Genomic DNA, 15,981 nt, shown 5'->3' on the forward strand with positions numbered 1-15,981 from the left:
GGGACTACACATAGTTTTTGAAAGGGTATAATCGGTTTGTGCCGAAATTACTTTCTTTAGTCCAGAAACTCGTTTGTGCTAAATGGTAATCTCCACCCACATTTAGGACTGGCAGTTATTTGTAGTTTTTATCAACAGCTTGCACTTTTTCTAAATTATATTTGCTTCTTTTAAGACTGACCAAAACTGTTTTTTACCATTGTGGTTTGATTAAGGTAGTGTATATCAAACAGCTGTTGGAAATATTTTGGACAACCCTCTTATTTACAATATCATTTGATCAACACCTAGTGGTCTTTGGTGGTATCTCGCATAACATTAATAAGGTCTTTTTTAAAAGGCAACTTGAAATTATTGGTCCCATATTTATGTGCTATAGCAAATGTATGGGCTGCTGATCTGCATATATGATAGCAATATATTCTTATGTTTTCAATGACCCCTTATTTCTTCACTCCACTTTATAAGATAGAAATAAATGTTATTCCATATTTTATTGGTTTTTTCAAAGGTATCATAATTTAGACATAAAGACAAAACTAAGCACAGTGAAAAAAGTCTACTCTGTCCTGTAAAGTTTGAGATGTTTTTGTTGTTCAATCTTTGTCACTTGTATGGAAACACTAAATCTTGATAACCTACAACAGAAATATTATCACTTTTATTTCAATTCAATTGTTGCAGTTATCATGCATGTAATAGAGAAAATGATAAATTAGACCAGATCTCCACATTAATAATATCAAAACTAGAGGCTTCAATGAGCCTGTGTCACTCACATGATACTTTTATTTACAATTGATGCATGATACAGAAATTGTCCATACCAACCGTCAGTGTTTACCATACAATACAGTACTTCTATACACTGTCTGTATACAGTATTTGTCGGATTTTGTCCATACCTATCGTCGATGTTTGACATAAAATACAATACTCCTATATACCGTATATCAACAGTATTTGTCTATACCTACCGTCGGTGGTTAACATACAATACAGTCCTCCTATATACCGTCTATCAACAGTATTTGTCTATACCTACCGTCAGTGGTTAACATACGATATAGTACTCCTTTGCACCGTCCATTAACAGTATTTGTCTATACCTACCGTCGGTAGTTAACATACAATTTAGTGCTCCTATATACAGTCTATCAACAGTATTTGTCTATACCTACTGTCGGTAGTTAACATACAATATAGTGCTCCTATATACCGTCTATCAACAGTATTTGTCTATACCTACCGTCGGTAGTTAACATACAATATAGTGCTCCTATATACCGTCTATCAACAGTATTTGTCTATACCTACCGTCGGTAGTTAACATACAATATAGTGCTCCTATATACCGTCTATCAACAGTATTTGTCTATACCTACCGTCGGTAGTTAACATACAATATAGTGCTCCTATATACCGTCTATCAACAGTATTTGTCTATACCTACTGTCGGTGATTAACATACGATATAGTGCTATTACATATACCGTCTATCAAGAGTTTTAGTCTTTACCTACTGTTGGTAGTTAACGTACAATGTAGTGCTCCTATATACCGTCTATCAACAGTATTAGTCTATACCTACTGTCGGTAGTTAACATACAATATAGTGCTCCTATATACTATCTATCAACAGTATTTGTCTATACCTACCGTCGATGGTTAACATACAATATAGTGCTCCTATATACTGTCTATCAACAGTATTTGTCTATACCTACCGTCGGTAGTTAACATACAATTTAGTGCTCCTATATACCGTCTATCAACAGTATTTGTCTATACCTACTGTCGGTAGTTAACATACAATATAGTGCTCCTATATACCGTCTATCAACAGTATTTGTTTATACCTACCGTCGGTAGTTAACATACAATATAGTGCTCCTATATACCGTCTATCAACAGTATTTGTCAATACCTACCGTCGGTAGTTAACATACAATATAGTGCTCCTATATACCGTCTATCAACAGTATTTGTCTATACCTACCGTCGGTGGTTAACATACAATATAGTGCTCCTATATACCGTGTATCAACAGTATGTGTCTATACCTACTGTCGGTAGTTAACATACAATATAGTGCTCCTATTTACTGTCTATCAACAGTATTTGTCTATACCTACCGTCGGTAGTTAACATACAATTTAGTGCTCCTATATACAGTCTATCAACAGTATTTGTCTATACCTACTGTCGGTAGTTAACATACAATATAGTGCTCCTATATACCGTCTATCAACACTATTTGTGTATACCTACCGTCGGTAGTTAACATACAATATAGTGCTCCTATATACCGTCTATCAACAGTATTTGTCTATACCTACCGTCGGTAGTTAACATACAATATAGTGCTCCTATATACCGTCTATCAACAGTATTTGTCTATACCTACCGTCGGTAGTTAACATACAATATAGTGCTCCTATATACCGTCTATCAACAGTATTTGTCTATACCTACTGTCGGTAGTTAACATACAATATAGTGCTCCTATATACCGTCTATCAACAGTATTTGTCTATACCTACCGTCGGTAGTTAACATACAATATAGTGCTTCTATATACCGTCTATCGCCAGTATTTGTCTATACCTACCGTCGGTGATTAACATACGATATAGTGCTATTACATATACCGTCTATCAAGAGTTTTAGTCTTTACCTACTGTTGGTAGTTAACGTACAATGTAGTGCTCCTATATACCGTCTATCAACAGTATTAGTCTATACCTACTGTCGGTAGTTAACATACAATATAGTGCTCCTATATACTATCTATCAACAGTATTTGTCTATACCTACCGTCGATGGTTAACATACAATATAGTGCTCCTATATACCGTCTATCAACAGTATTTGTCTATACCTACCGTCGGTGGTTAACATACAATTTAGTGCTCCTATATACCGTCTATCAACAGTATCTGTCTATACCTACTGTCGGTAGTTGCTCCTATATACCGTTTATCACCAGTATTTGTCTATACCTACCGTCGGTGGTTAACATACAATATAGTGCTCCTATATACCGTCTATCAACGGTATTTGTCTATACCTACTGTCGGTAGTTAACATACAATATAGTGCTCCTATATACCATCTATCAACAGTACATGTCTATACCTACCGTCGGTGGTTAACATACAATATAGTGCTCCTATATACCGTGTATCAACAGTATGTGTCTATACCTACTGTCGGTAGTTAACATACAATATAGTGCTCCTATATACTGTCTATCAACAGTATTTGTCTATACCTACCGTTGGTAGCTAACATACAATTTAGTGCTCCTATATACTATCTATCAACAGTATTTGTCTATACCTACCGTCGATGGTTAACATACAATATAGTGCTCCTATATACCGTCTATCAACAGTATTTGTCTATACCTACCGTCGGTAGTTAACATACAATATAGTGCTCGTATATACCGTTTATCAACAGTATTTGTCTATACCTACCGTCGGTGGTTAACATACAATTTAGTGCTCCTGTATACTATCTATCAACAGTATTTGTCTATACCTACCGTCGATGGTTAACATACAATATAGTGCTCCCATAAACCGTCTATCAACAGTATTTGTCTATACCTACTGTCGGTAGTTAACATACAATATAGTGCTCCTATATACCGTTTATCAACAATATTTGTCTATACCTACCGTCGCTGGTTAACATACAATATAGTGCTCCTATATACCATCTATCAACAGTATTTGTCTATACCTACCGTCGGTGGTTAACATACAATATAGTGCTCCTATCAGGGCCGTAACTAGCCCCTTTTAATACTGAAGCAAAATATATTCGCCGAGCGTAGCGAGAGGGTCTTGGGGCCGCTGAAGGCCCCCAGGAGCTCTGAGAAAAAAAACGAAAAATTGTGCATTTTGAGCGTTTCCCGGACTCTTTCTTACATAGAAACGCAAATCATTTTTAGCTATTTTTTCGACAATATTCTGGTCTCAAAGAAAAAACATAGATTCATTGTTATTTATGACTTTAAAGTTTTAGGGAAATTCAAAACATTAAAAGACAGATATGTAAGATAAAGCAAAATCGTAATTCTCATAATCATTAATACCAGATCAGTCTGTCTGTTCTTGTCTTGTATTGTGCTGACTTGGGATTTTTTATGAGTAGATTTAAATATAGTGACAGTCATTAGTACATTAATATACGTTAAATACTAGTACTGCTCAAGTCGACACGAGGGACCATATTGACCTTGTTTTACGGTATTTATGATTCTTTCATTACTGAAGACCCTCCAGCAACTATCAAGATGAAGAACAGGAATAAAAACTTTATTTTTTCTATACATTGACATTGTGTGCGATAAGCTCCCGTGCACGTGTACTTCATATTCCTTTATTTTCTGTTAAAAGGTCTGAACACGACTTAATGCAACTTTAACCCTTGAATGTAAAAGGTCATATGGCAATGCATTGATGTTTTTTCAACAAATGATTTAATACCGGGAAATTGGTGGTCTTACTTTAATTTAAACCATGTCAGCTATCTAGTTTTATCCACAGGCGCTTGGATATATGATACAGTTATTTTTTTTAATTTTGTTGTTGATTTAAATATTCAATTTTCTGTATTTATAATACATATCTATCACTTTTGTGCATATCTCACCTACAGAAAATACCTAATTTTGCAATCCATACTAAGAAAAATTGGGTATGGTTTTATATACAAGAAGGGCAGTTTCGTATTCTTTGGGACACAGAAGTACAAACAATAGACCACCAACTCTGAAAACCAAAAGTAAAATAGAAACATGGATTACAAAAAATATGCAGGGGCGACATCAGAGAATGAAGAGAACTTGTTTCTTGCAAAATACTTTCAGTGAAAACAATTTGATACGAAGACAATCATATGAAGACAATCTTTTGTTTTAGTTTTTTTTTTTTTTTTCTTTTTTTTAAATTTATAACATGAGGCATTTGCCTCATTTGCCTCAATGTAGTTACGGCCCTGCTATATACCGTCTATCAACAGAATTTGTCTATACCTACCGTCGGTAGTTAACATACAATATAGTGCTCCTATATACCGTGTATCAACAGTATGTGTCTATACCTACTGTCGGTAGTTAACATATAATATAGTGCTCCTATATACTGTCTATCAACAGTATTTGTTTATACCTACCGTTGGTAGCTAACATACAATTTAGTGCTCCTATATACTATCTATCAACAGTATTTGTCTATACCTACCGTCGATGGTTAACATACAATATAGTGCTCCCATAAACCGTCTATCAACAGTATTTGTCTATACCTACTGTCGGTAGTTAACATACAATATAGTGCTCCTATATACCGTTTATCAACAGTATTTGTCTATACCTACCGTCGCTGGTTAACATACAATATATAGTGCTCTTTGATACCGTCTATCAACAGTATTTGTCTATACCTACTGTCGGTAGTGGCTCCTATATATCGTCTATCACCAGTATTTGTCTATACCTACCGTCAGTGGTTAACATAAGATATAGTGCTCCTATATATACCGTCTATCAACAGTATTTGGCTATACCTACCGTCAGTGGTTAACATACAATATAGTGCTCCTATATACCGTCTATCACCAGTATTTGTCTATACCTACCGTCGGTGGTTAACATACAATATACATGTAGTGCTCCCATATACCGTCTATCAACAGTATTTGTCTATACCTACTGTCGGTAGTTAACATACAATATAGTGCTCCTATATACCATCTATCAACAGTATATGTCTATACCTACCGTCGGTGGTTAACATACAATATAATGCTCCCATATACCGTCTATCAACAGTATTTGTCTTTACCTACTGTCGGTAGTTAACATACAATATAGTGCTTCTATATACCGTCTATCAACAGTATTTGTCTATACCTACCGTCGGTGGTTAACATACAATATAGTGCTCCTATATACCGTCTATCAACAGTATTTGTCTATACCTACCGTCGGTGGTTAACATACAATATAGTGCTCCCATATACCGTCTATCAACAGTATTTGTCTATACCTAGTGTCGGTAGTTAACATACAATATAGTGCTCCTATATACCGTCTATCAACAGTATTTGTCTATACCTACCGTCGGTAGTTAACATACAATATAGTGCTCCTATATACGGTCTATCAACAGTATTAGTCTATACCTACCGTCGGTGGTTAACATACAATTTAGTGCTCCTATATACATTTTACCGTCTATCACCAGTATTTGTCTATACCTACCGTCGGTGGTTAACATGGAATATAGTGCTCCTATATACCGTCTATCAACAGTATTTGTTTATACCTACTGGCGGAGGTTAACATAGAATATAGTGCTCCTATATACCAAGAGGGATAACGGATCTGCATCTAGAATTTATCATGCTGCCCTTATTTGGATTTTAAAAATTCTTGTTATCCCTCAATTTTTACATTCATTTCAAATAATACAACAGTAGTCAATTAGGGGCAGAACACCCATTGTATTATGTTTTCTTGCAGTTATATAAAAAAAAATGTATTTAAGAAAGATGGTATATTCTGGATGATATATTAGCACAACCTTGGTCAATTTGATTTCTCCAGTTACTTAGTGGGCTGTCAATTTTGAAACTAATATTTTTTCACATGAAGAATTTTGTAATACTTTAATTTATTATCAAGTTTGGTTGAAAAGTCTGAATAGTTTCTGCTTTGTTCCAGTAATCAAACATTTTGTTTCATTTGCATCTATGAACATGTTATTCATTTTACACCACTCTTCAACCCTGTATAAATCTTCTTGAACATCATCATTTATATTTTCTAGATGTTTCCCCCTGATTTATGAATAGTGGTGTCATCAGCATATACAACGATATAGGTCTGTTTCACAATTTTTAATGCATAAGGGAAGGTCATTTATAAATAGCACAAACAATAGAGGACAAGGTATAGAACATTGGGGAACACCAAATTTTACATGTTGTTGTTCAGAGTTAACATTACAAATGTATACCTTTTGTTATTCAGGTACGACTTAAAAAAACTAACAGTAGTCTCACTAAATCCATACATGTCGAGCTTTAAACAAAGAAAGTCATATTCTACCAAATCAAAAGCTTTTTTTTAAAATCTTAATAAAATTGCTAGGTTTAAATTACCATCTTTCATTTCTTGCAACCATGTGTCAATGATATTAAATAAATGTCAAGCTCAATCCAGTATATATTCCAAGTTATGGACAAATGATAATGCTATTAAAAATACCAAATCATAACCAGTGCTTTTCTCTTTTTCTATTTACAGTATATGACTAGGTAATAATGATTACTTTTTTCAACTATTTTCATACTTTTTTGTTTCCTCTGCTTTTGTATCAAGGGCATAATTGTTTATGGCAAACTAAGCATCTGCATAATCAAACTATTCCTAACTATACTCTACCTCAAATTCTGGAAACTGCAAAATTTTTGTCATAGCAGTCTTATGGTAGCTGAACTATTTCTATTTTTTTGTAAATCAGGATTAATAAGTCTTTTGTCACATTCTGGGGCTATAGAAAAAAAACATTACAGAATTATCAAAATTATGTGTGTATAATGTTTGTGTACAGTCATTCAACTAAAAAAGGACAAAAATTATTTTTTTGTGTATAAATAAATAATTGTGATTTAAATGTCTTAATATTATAAAAAAAACTTCAAAAGATTAAATTTAAATTATAATCTAAACATGAAAGAGCACATATAAATCAACCTTTTACTCAGATTTATATCTAAAACCAGTTATAACTAGCTATAATATCTTTGACTTCACAAATATCATCATCTAATTTTACAAATCAGTATTTATTTGGTGGCACTTCCTGCACACTAAGTATGTTATGCCTTAGGTTTAATTTTGATGCAATCACATTTCAGAAGGTACATGTCTTGAACTGTTTTAATGAATAAATTACAGTTTTAAACTCAGTTTAGGCTGACCTGAGGTCAATAGTCTTAAACAATGTCATCAAACTATAAGTTTTACTGTAATATATTGATATTGTGACATTTATGGGAAAGAGCATATGAGTTAGTCATATTGGTCAATACAAAAGTCAATGGAAAGTTTATAGCTGAGACTACTATAACACTACATGTATGTGTTATACTAGTAGTCTCAGTTTATAACTATGTTAATGTCAATTATATACATGACATAATAATTAAATCATTTAAAAAAACTATTCCAAAGATTTCTCTCAAATCATGTTTACATTTTTTTAGAGAAGAGTCTGTCTGAAATATATTCAGGGGTAGCCCAAATAATTATGACTTCTTAAAAAGCTATATTATGGGGGAAAAAGGGGGGGGCGTCAAAGCAAAAAAAAAAAAAACCAACAAAACAAAATAAAATAATAGCCTGTCAAGACGTCCTTATATCATAAAAATTTGGTCTAATTTTGGGATAATACATTTATCTTTGATGTCGGGGAGGGGATAAGTTTTGACGATTAATTATTCTTGAAACTAACAATAATTATTTCTTATTGTTACTTTGTTAAGCGAGCGAGATGTGTGGTTCTCGAGTTATTTAAAAAAAAGGGGGGGTGTTACTATATCAAATTTACCCAGTTTGGAGACAATAAATATTTAAAATCTAACCATATACTCCAATGTTCCTGCTTTTTTTAGCAGAACAAACACGATAGCACTCTCGTCTCTGTTGTAATCAATAGTTAACTCATTTCTTCTTCCAGGTTATTTCTTAATCAATTATGATTATCAGCTGTCTATCTATTTACCATGTTTATGTTAAACTGGTCCGTAATTCCATCGTTAAGTATCGATAACTGAACACAACAAGGATCCAGTTTATTAAACGTATATAATATACAAGGTTCCTGAGTCAGTAACCGTAACTATCACCGTGCTTTGTGCGCATGCGCAAGAAACACCAACAACAAGGATAAAACAGGGTATACAGTTCCGTAATTTCGTATATTTTTCTTATCTTCATACTAAAGAGCTCCAAAAGTAGGCGTGCTTAGGTGCACTGGGCGGGTCTAAAAACCGACTCTCGGTGGTTAACGTCTCTCGATGGTTAACTTTAAGTGCCTACCCAAATATACATGCAGGTGTCATGGACATTGAAATATTTTCTTTTAATTAGAAAGGCTGTCCAACGCATCGAGAAAATATTTTTATATGAGGTGACATAAACATCATTGTTAACGTTGTTTCGTTTCCCACGTTTTTTACAGACTACTTCCTGAATATAACTATATGATGTGATATAAACATCATTGTTAAACATTGTTTCGTTTCCCACGTTTTTTACAGACTACTTCCTGAATATAACATGTATAACTATATGATGTGATATAAACATCATTGTTAACGTTGTTTCGTTTCCCACTTTTTTTACAGACTACTTCCTGAATATAACTGTATAAATAAATTTGGTGTATTTACTGTCTTCTGATTGGTTAAAAGAATTAGCTTTATTTTCAATGTTATCAATTTTTATGAAGACACGCCCACTCTAACGTTGTTTATTCATACGCAAACATCTGTGTACGTTGTTATTCGTATTAATATATATCTTTGAGCCTTATTTTTGATAGAAATTTATTTATCATGAATGGCAATAATTTATTTTGAATTTATTGAACCATAAAATTATTTTTTGACTCTTCACAATTCAATGTGAAGAGTCAAAAATTAATTTTATGGTTCAATAAATTCAAAATAAATAACAGCCATTCATTAAATGATGTGAAATAAACATCATTGTTAATGTTATATTTCACATGGCTATAAAAGAGGGAGGTTTGGCATGCCACAAAACCAGGTTCAACCCACCATTTTTTTCTTTAAAAATGTCCTGTACCAAGTCAGGAATATGGCCATTGCTATATTATAGTTCGTTTCTGTGTGTGTTACATTTTAACGTTGCGTCGTTTGTTTTCTCTTATTTTTAAGTGTAAATTCACATTGCAATAAGACGTGTCACGGTACTTGTCTATCCCAAATTCATGTATTTGGTTTTGATGTTATATTTGTTATTCTCGTGGGATTTTGTCTGATGCTTGGTCGGTTTCTGTGTGTGTTACATTGTAGTGTTGTGTCGTTGTTCTCCTCTTATATTTAATGCATTTCCCTCAGTTTTAGTTTGTTACCCCGATTTTGTTTTTTGTCCATGGATTTATGAGTTTGAACAGCGGTATACTACTGTTGCCTTTATTTAACGTTGTTTCGTTTCCCACTTTTTTTACAGACTACTTCCTGAATATAACTGTATGATGTGATATAAACATCATTGTTAACGTTGTTTCGTTTCCCACTTTTTTTACAGACTACTTCCTGAATATAACTTGAGGCATTACATGAATTATTCATCGTAATTCACCTTGTTAGCCTTGGATTTACGAATCAGATTTTAACCAATGGTTCATACGAAAATTGTAAAGTGTCGGGCTATTTAAGGTGATGTCTAATTATGAACCATCGATTGGGGAGAAATCTTTTTACTTCAATTGGAAAGGGTGGGGTGAAGTGATGTTTTTTTTTCTGAGGCAATTTTTTTTTTCAAAATTATGAAGAAAATCTGCATTCAGAATATTTGTTTGTGTCATCAGCTCAAGCAGAATTCATCAAATAATGAATCAGGATATTTTTTTATAAGATCATACATATACAGATTAGAACGGATATAGTATTAATAAACATTAATACTATGATTGAAATATCATTAACGTTGTTAAATAAACAATAAATGCAACAATTAAACTAGAGAATATATCAATCCCTGAAAACAAAAATAAACATTGGTAAGACAAATTAAGCACCACAGTTGCAGGAACAACGATTATTTAATAAAAGAGATTTGTTACAGCTGAAAATATAGGAATTAACCGAGTCAAACAAATCCGATACGTTTGTAGTAAAAACAAAACAGTTGTGGCAACTAGCTAGTGTTAATTAACAATTAAATGACACTTATCAACTCCGGTTATTGTATTGTAAATCTTGCAGAGGCTTAGTATTGATGATATTAAACCTTTAACAGAATTACTTCTACACAAACACATTAATATTTTGTGGAATTATTGTTCTCTTGTTTCATATCTTTTGACAGTACTACGGGGCAACATATGTTCAAATATTTAATTGTGAGACCCGCAATAAAACAATTTCAATCATTGCTGTTGAAGTATGGTGTTGCTCAACATACGTGCCGCTATCATTTTCTTGCTGTATTTGTTCAGGTATACTTGTACTTTTCGACAAAGAGCAAGAAATCAAATCAACGAAATATCATGACTTATTTTTGCAAATCACTGATCTAATTGTAATATCAAGAGGACGTTCTACATAGCCTACACAAATTTGTTGATATAATATATTATTTTATTTGGAGGCTTATATTGTTAATGTAAAAAAAATCATTAATATTAGCCATAACATCAGATGTAAAATATGAATCAATACAACTGTTTAAATATCAATGTTATAACTAATTTATTAATTAAAGAATATTCCATATCTGAGCCTAGGTTACTAGCTTGTTGATTAAAGAATATTCCATATCTGAGCCTAGATTACTAGATTATAAATTAAAAATATTCGAAATCATCCAGTAATACAAAATTGTATGGGGTAGAGCTTAATAATCTTAGTAAAATCAATAATAATAAGTACTGATTATTAATAAATACATAAACTATATCAATCACCTAGCTTTTGAAGATACCCGAGATAGCAGTGCTATTATCCTAAACCTTTATCACATTCGCTGACGATAAGCGACAACACCCTTGACACTTTATATTACCATTAATCTCACATAAGCTTCTACGAATATCATTGATAGAAAATTAACACGAGGAAACCTTGTATATTTAAAACATGGTAAGTGGGCGTATTTGATTTTAAACACATGGTCCATGGGAGACTTATATTTAAATACACCTGAGATCATTCCCAGTTTTGGTGGGGTTTGCGTTGCTCAGTCTTAAGTTTTCTATACTGTGTCTTTTGTGCCATTGTTTGTCTGTTTGTCTTTTTATTTTTAGCCATGGCGTTGTCAGTTTATGTTCGATCTATTAGTTTGACTGCCCCTCTGGTATCTTTTGTCTATCGTTTAGTAGTATCGTAGTTAGTATTAGAGTTACTGTTACAATTTCATATATTTCCTATGTTACAAACGCTGACTTTTCTCACTATTGATAATAAAAAGTTCAGGTTAATGTTGTGTTAACATTGTGGTTCAAAGTTCTTTGATATGAATGATTTTGTTGGCCTCTGGTATCTTTCGCCACTCTTTAAGTAGTACCGTAGTAAGCATAAGAGTTACTGTCAACATTTCGTGGGGGACAAAAACGCATGTTTACAAGTTCTGTTTAATGTTGTGTTAACATTGTGGTATATCAAAGTGCTTTGATATCAATGTTATTGTTGGCATTTTTATTGTATACACAACCAGCGCAAATTTGTAATATTGAAGATTTGATCACAGCACAGTCAACCAGATATCAAATATTGCTTCAATAATTCAACAAAACAGAAAAATATTTATTATTTTGTTTTCAAGAGGGGCGAAAGATACCAGAGGGACTGTCAAACTCATATATTGAAAAGAAAAAGACAACGCCATGGCTAAAAAATAAAAAGACAAACAGATAAATAATAATACATGTAAACAAGACACAACATAGAAAACTAAAGACTAAGCAACACGAACCCCACCAAATGACGTTTAAACTCCCAATATTTAGCAAGTCGGTAAGACAAATTCGTCACACAGTGTTAGTTAAAACAATGTTTCTTCAGATAAAACAACATTAAACGATATGATACCGATGAAATGAATATTAAGGATTCAGAAACCAGCAAATTTGCTTTTACAATTCTGTCTCCTTGTTCAGTGTTCTAGTGATTTAATACGATATATACTGTTGTGTCGTTGTTATCCTCTTATATTTAATGCGTTTCCCTCAGTTTTAGTTTGTTACCCCGATTTTGTTTTTTGTCCATGGATTTATGAGTTTGAACAGCGGTATACTACTGTTGCCTTTATTTATATACATGATATACAGGATAATTCCATAGATATCGTATAAGGTCACTAGCATGCTGTATAGATATAACTGAGTAAGATAACTGAATGCAAGAAAAAATTAGTTTACGCATTTTTTTAGCCGTATCAATACGCGTTCAAACTTAAGAGACCATTGTCATATGATAGCTACAAACTCATGAGACCCGATAGTAATAGCAAAGGCGGTGGTATGATGACCCTTATAAATTCTATCTTTCTGCCTAGCAAGAAAACCATCATTGAATCTGAAATGTAGAGATCATTAGATATGAAGTGAACATAATTGATAAGAAATGGCTTGTAATCGACATTTGTAGCACAATCAATGATTAATTAAAAGTTTGCATAAAAACCAGTGATCAATGTGTTTTGCACTATGACAATATTTCAATTATTCATAGATTTATGTTTTGATAATTTCATATCCAAAAAAAAAATCGAACCCTGAATGATATGTTTGATGTATTTGATATCCAATATGAAAGGGTATACACGTTCTCTTGTAGATAGTATACTGACATCTAAGAAAACAAGTGTTTTTTTTTTTGTATTTCAAATTTACCAACTTCTATAAGTGACTAGCACAATTTTATTTCTGTAACACTTTTTGTAACATTTGATCATGTTAATTGTAAAGAGCTCTCAAAACAATGTGGAATATCTCTTTAAGACGTATTGGAAAAGTTGCTATTTACATATTTAATTTAGGCGAAGAGTATGTGAATAAACTCATCATAGATACCAGAATTACAATTTAATTTACGCCAGACGCGCGTGTCGTCTACAAAAGACTCATCAGTAACGCTCGAATCAGAATATGCTAAAAAAAAGCCTAATAATTGCACACCTCATGGGAATTTGAGAGGGAAAAACGTGCGTCTATATTTGCCCGAGTTATCTCCCCATCGCCGATAAATTAAAATGATCACATAAAAGAGAAATGACTTCGTGTGGTCTATTATGAATCCAAACTTGCTTTCCTGAATTTATCAGAAGGACTCCAATAAAAAGTCTGAGTATTCTGACCTGTTGAATAAATTCATCATTGAGCTAAAGTTAGCTCAATGAATGTTATCTCAAATAAAATGAAAACTATTTCTTTAATACTTACATCAGGCACGCTCAAAGCCGAATATTTAAAAGCCAAACATGTATAAGAACTGGAACAGTTTAAGAGATAATGACCTCACCTTTTATTAAAAGCGTGACTGAAATTGGTAGAAGATAGTGATAAATACGTAGGATAAAATTCATATCTCACAGATCGTCCAATGAAGAAAGAGAATACATAATCAAATATCATTAATCAGTACTTACATCTTAATTGACAATTATATTGCTTAATAATGCATACCACAGACAATATCCTATCTCTTTAGAGTAAAAGTCAACATATAATAGTTTGCATAATTGTAAACCATGCAAGGTTCTTAAATAGATAAAACAGAACTCTTGAATTTATTATTTTGGTTGTGTTTGTGATGATTCTTTAGCTTTCACACGAGTGAAATTTCCACGTTATTACATATCTTCTTAAAAGTTTATTTCAAGGGATTGGAATATTATTAAACACTGCTTGTACCATTCAGCGGACATTTTGTTGAGGTATATCAAGTTTCGTATTTATTCTGAAATCCTACATTTGATTTGGAGTTGTGGAGGTATAACCTAGTGTTAAAATTTTAATATAAAGTAATGTCAAACATATCAAGCTTACAGAGTGCTAATGAAATAGAAGCTCAAGTGCAGGAACCAACTATGTCGCCAGCTGTGATTATAATTTTGATGACAGGTCTTTCAATTTTCATTTTAAATGTCTCCTGCCTTGCAGTTCTATCAAAATAAAGGAAACTGAAAGAAATCAGGTTTTACAAATTAACAATGTGTTTGAGTGTTAGTGATTTCTTAATAGGTTTAATTTTAATTCTTTTAAGCATCCGCTTAATTTATCATATATTAACCGGAAATGGACTAACACCATTTTGTTTTCTTTTAACACCATTAGTCACAACAACCGTTTTGTTTTCATTACTACAGACGTTATGGATTTGTTTGGAACAACTAGCTGCTACATTCACAGCAGCACATGTTCTTTTTCATAGAATTCCCGTTGTTCTTGCTACTTTAGTGATGTATTTAATTTGTGCAATACTTGTTTTTCCAATGTTTATTGTTTTTGGAGATTTCTTTTCTCCGTCATGTTCAATTCAATATATTCTTATAAAGGAGAGACAAACAGTTTTATTTATTGTTCATTTAACGATGTTAGCGATCATATCAACCATAGTAATAATATATATGACTATTATTTTGCGCGTTTATTTATCATGGAAACGAGTACATCCCCATCCTTCAGAAATTCGATTGCAACACATACAAAATAGTTCTTCTATACGGAATAGACGGAAATCATCGCTCACAAGACAACCTGTTCAGAACATCCCTACAAGACACTGTAGAAATACAAGTGCTTTTTGTAACTCACAAAGACAGTATCCTATTGGAAAAGGACGATCTATATCAAAACGAATTTGGAAAAACTCTGTAACACTTGGTATGCTTGTGTTCATCATGCTTTTGTCGGTGTTACCAAAGGCTGTATTTGGATTGGCGCAGGTTTATAAACCATATGATTTTAAACTGCAAAATGATGTCGGGATTGTAGACTTGTTTTTATTTATTAATCCTTTGATGGACCCTGTTCTTTATACGTTAAGATTGTCACCGTTCCGAAAAAGACTTGTTTGCAGGTAGGCAAGATAAAAATTAATATTTATAAGCTTAGACATTTCGCTTTAGAAGACCTGCCTTTTACTGTTGAGTGTTGTTTACATATTGTATGTTGATATATGTAGAAAACAATAAATATAATGAGTGCC

The 15,981-nt window shown here is 32.7% G+C and overlaps 2 long non-coding RNA genes across 2 annotated transcripts; both read right to left on the reverse strand.

The window, feature by feature from the left end:
• Window positions 1-479: 479 nt before the first annotated feature.
• LOC143047387 (uncharacterized) lies at window positions 480-8,850 on the reverse strand. Its single transcript, XR_012969539.1, has 3 exons — window positions 8,665-8,850; window positions 7,463-7,571; window positions 480-638 (listed from the first exon to the last, which is right to left on the reverse strand). It is a non-coding gene; the product is annotated as an uncharacterized LOC143047387 (long non-coding RNA).
• Window positions 8,851-12,901: 4,051 nt separating this feature from the next.
• LOC143049103 (uncharacterized) lies at window positions 12,902-14,948 on the reverse strand. The gene is made up of 3 exons (XR_012970064.1): window positions 14,820-14,948; window positions 14,214-14,310; window positions 12,902-13,347 (listed from the first exon to the last, which is right to left on the reverse strand). It is a non-coding gene; the product is annotated as an uncharacterized LOC143049103 (long non-coding RNA).
• Window positions 14,949-15,981: the final 1,033 nt, after the last annotated feature.

The sequence above is a fragment of the Mytilus galloprovincialis genome, chromosome 10, assembly GCF_965363235.1.
Source record: "Mytilus galloprovincialis chromosome 10, xbMytGall1.hap1.1, whole genome shotgun sequence".
NCBI classification, from domain to species: Eukaryota; Metazoa; Mollusca; class Bivalvia; order Mytilida; family Mytilidae; genus Mytilus; species Mytilus galloprovincialis.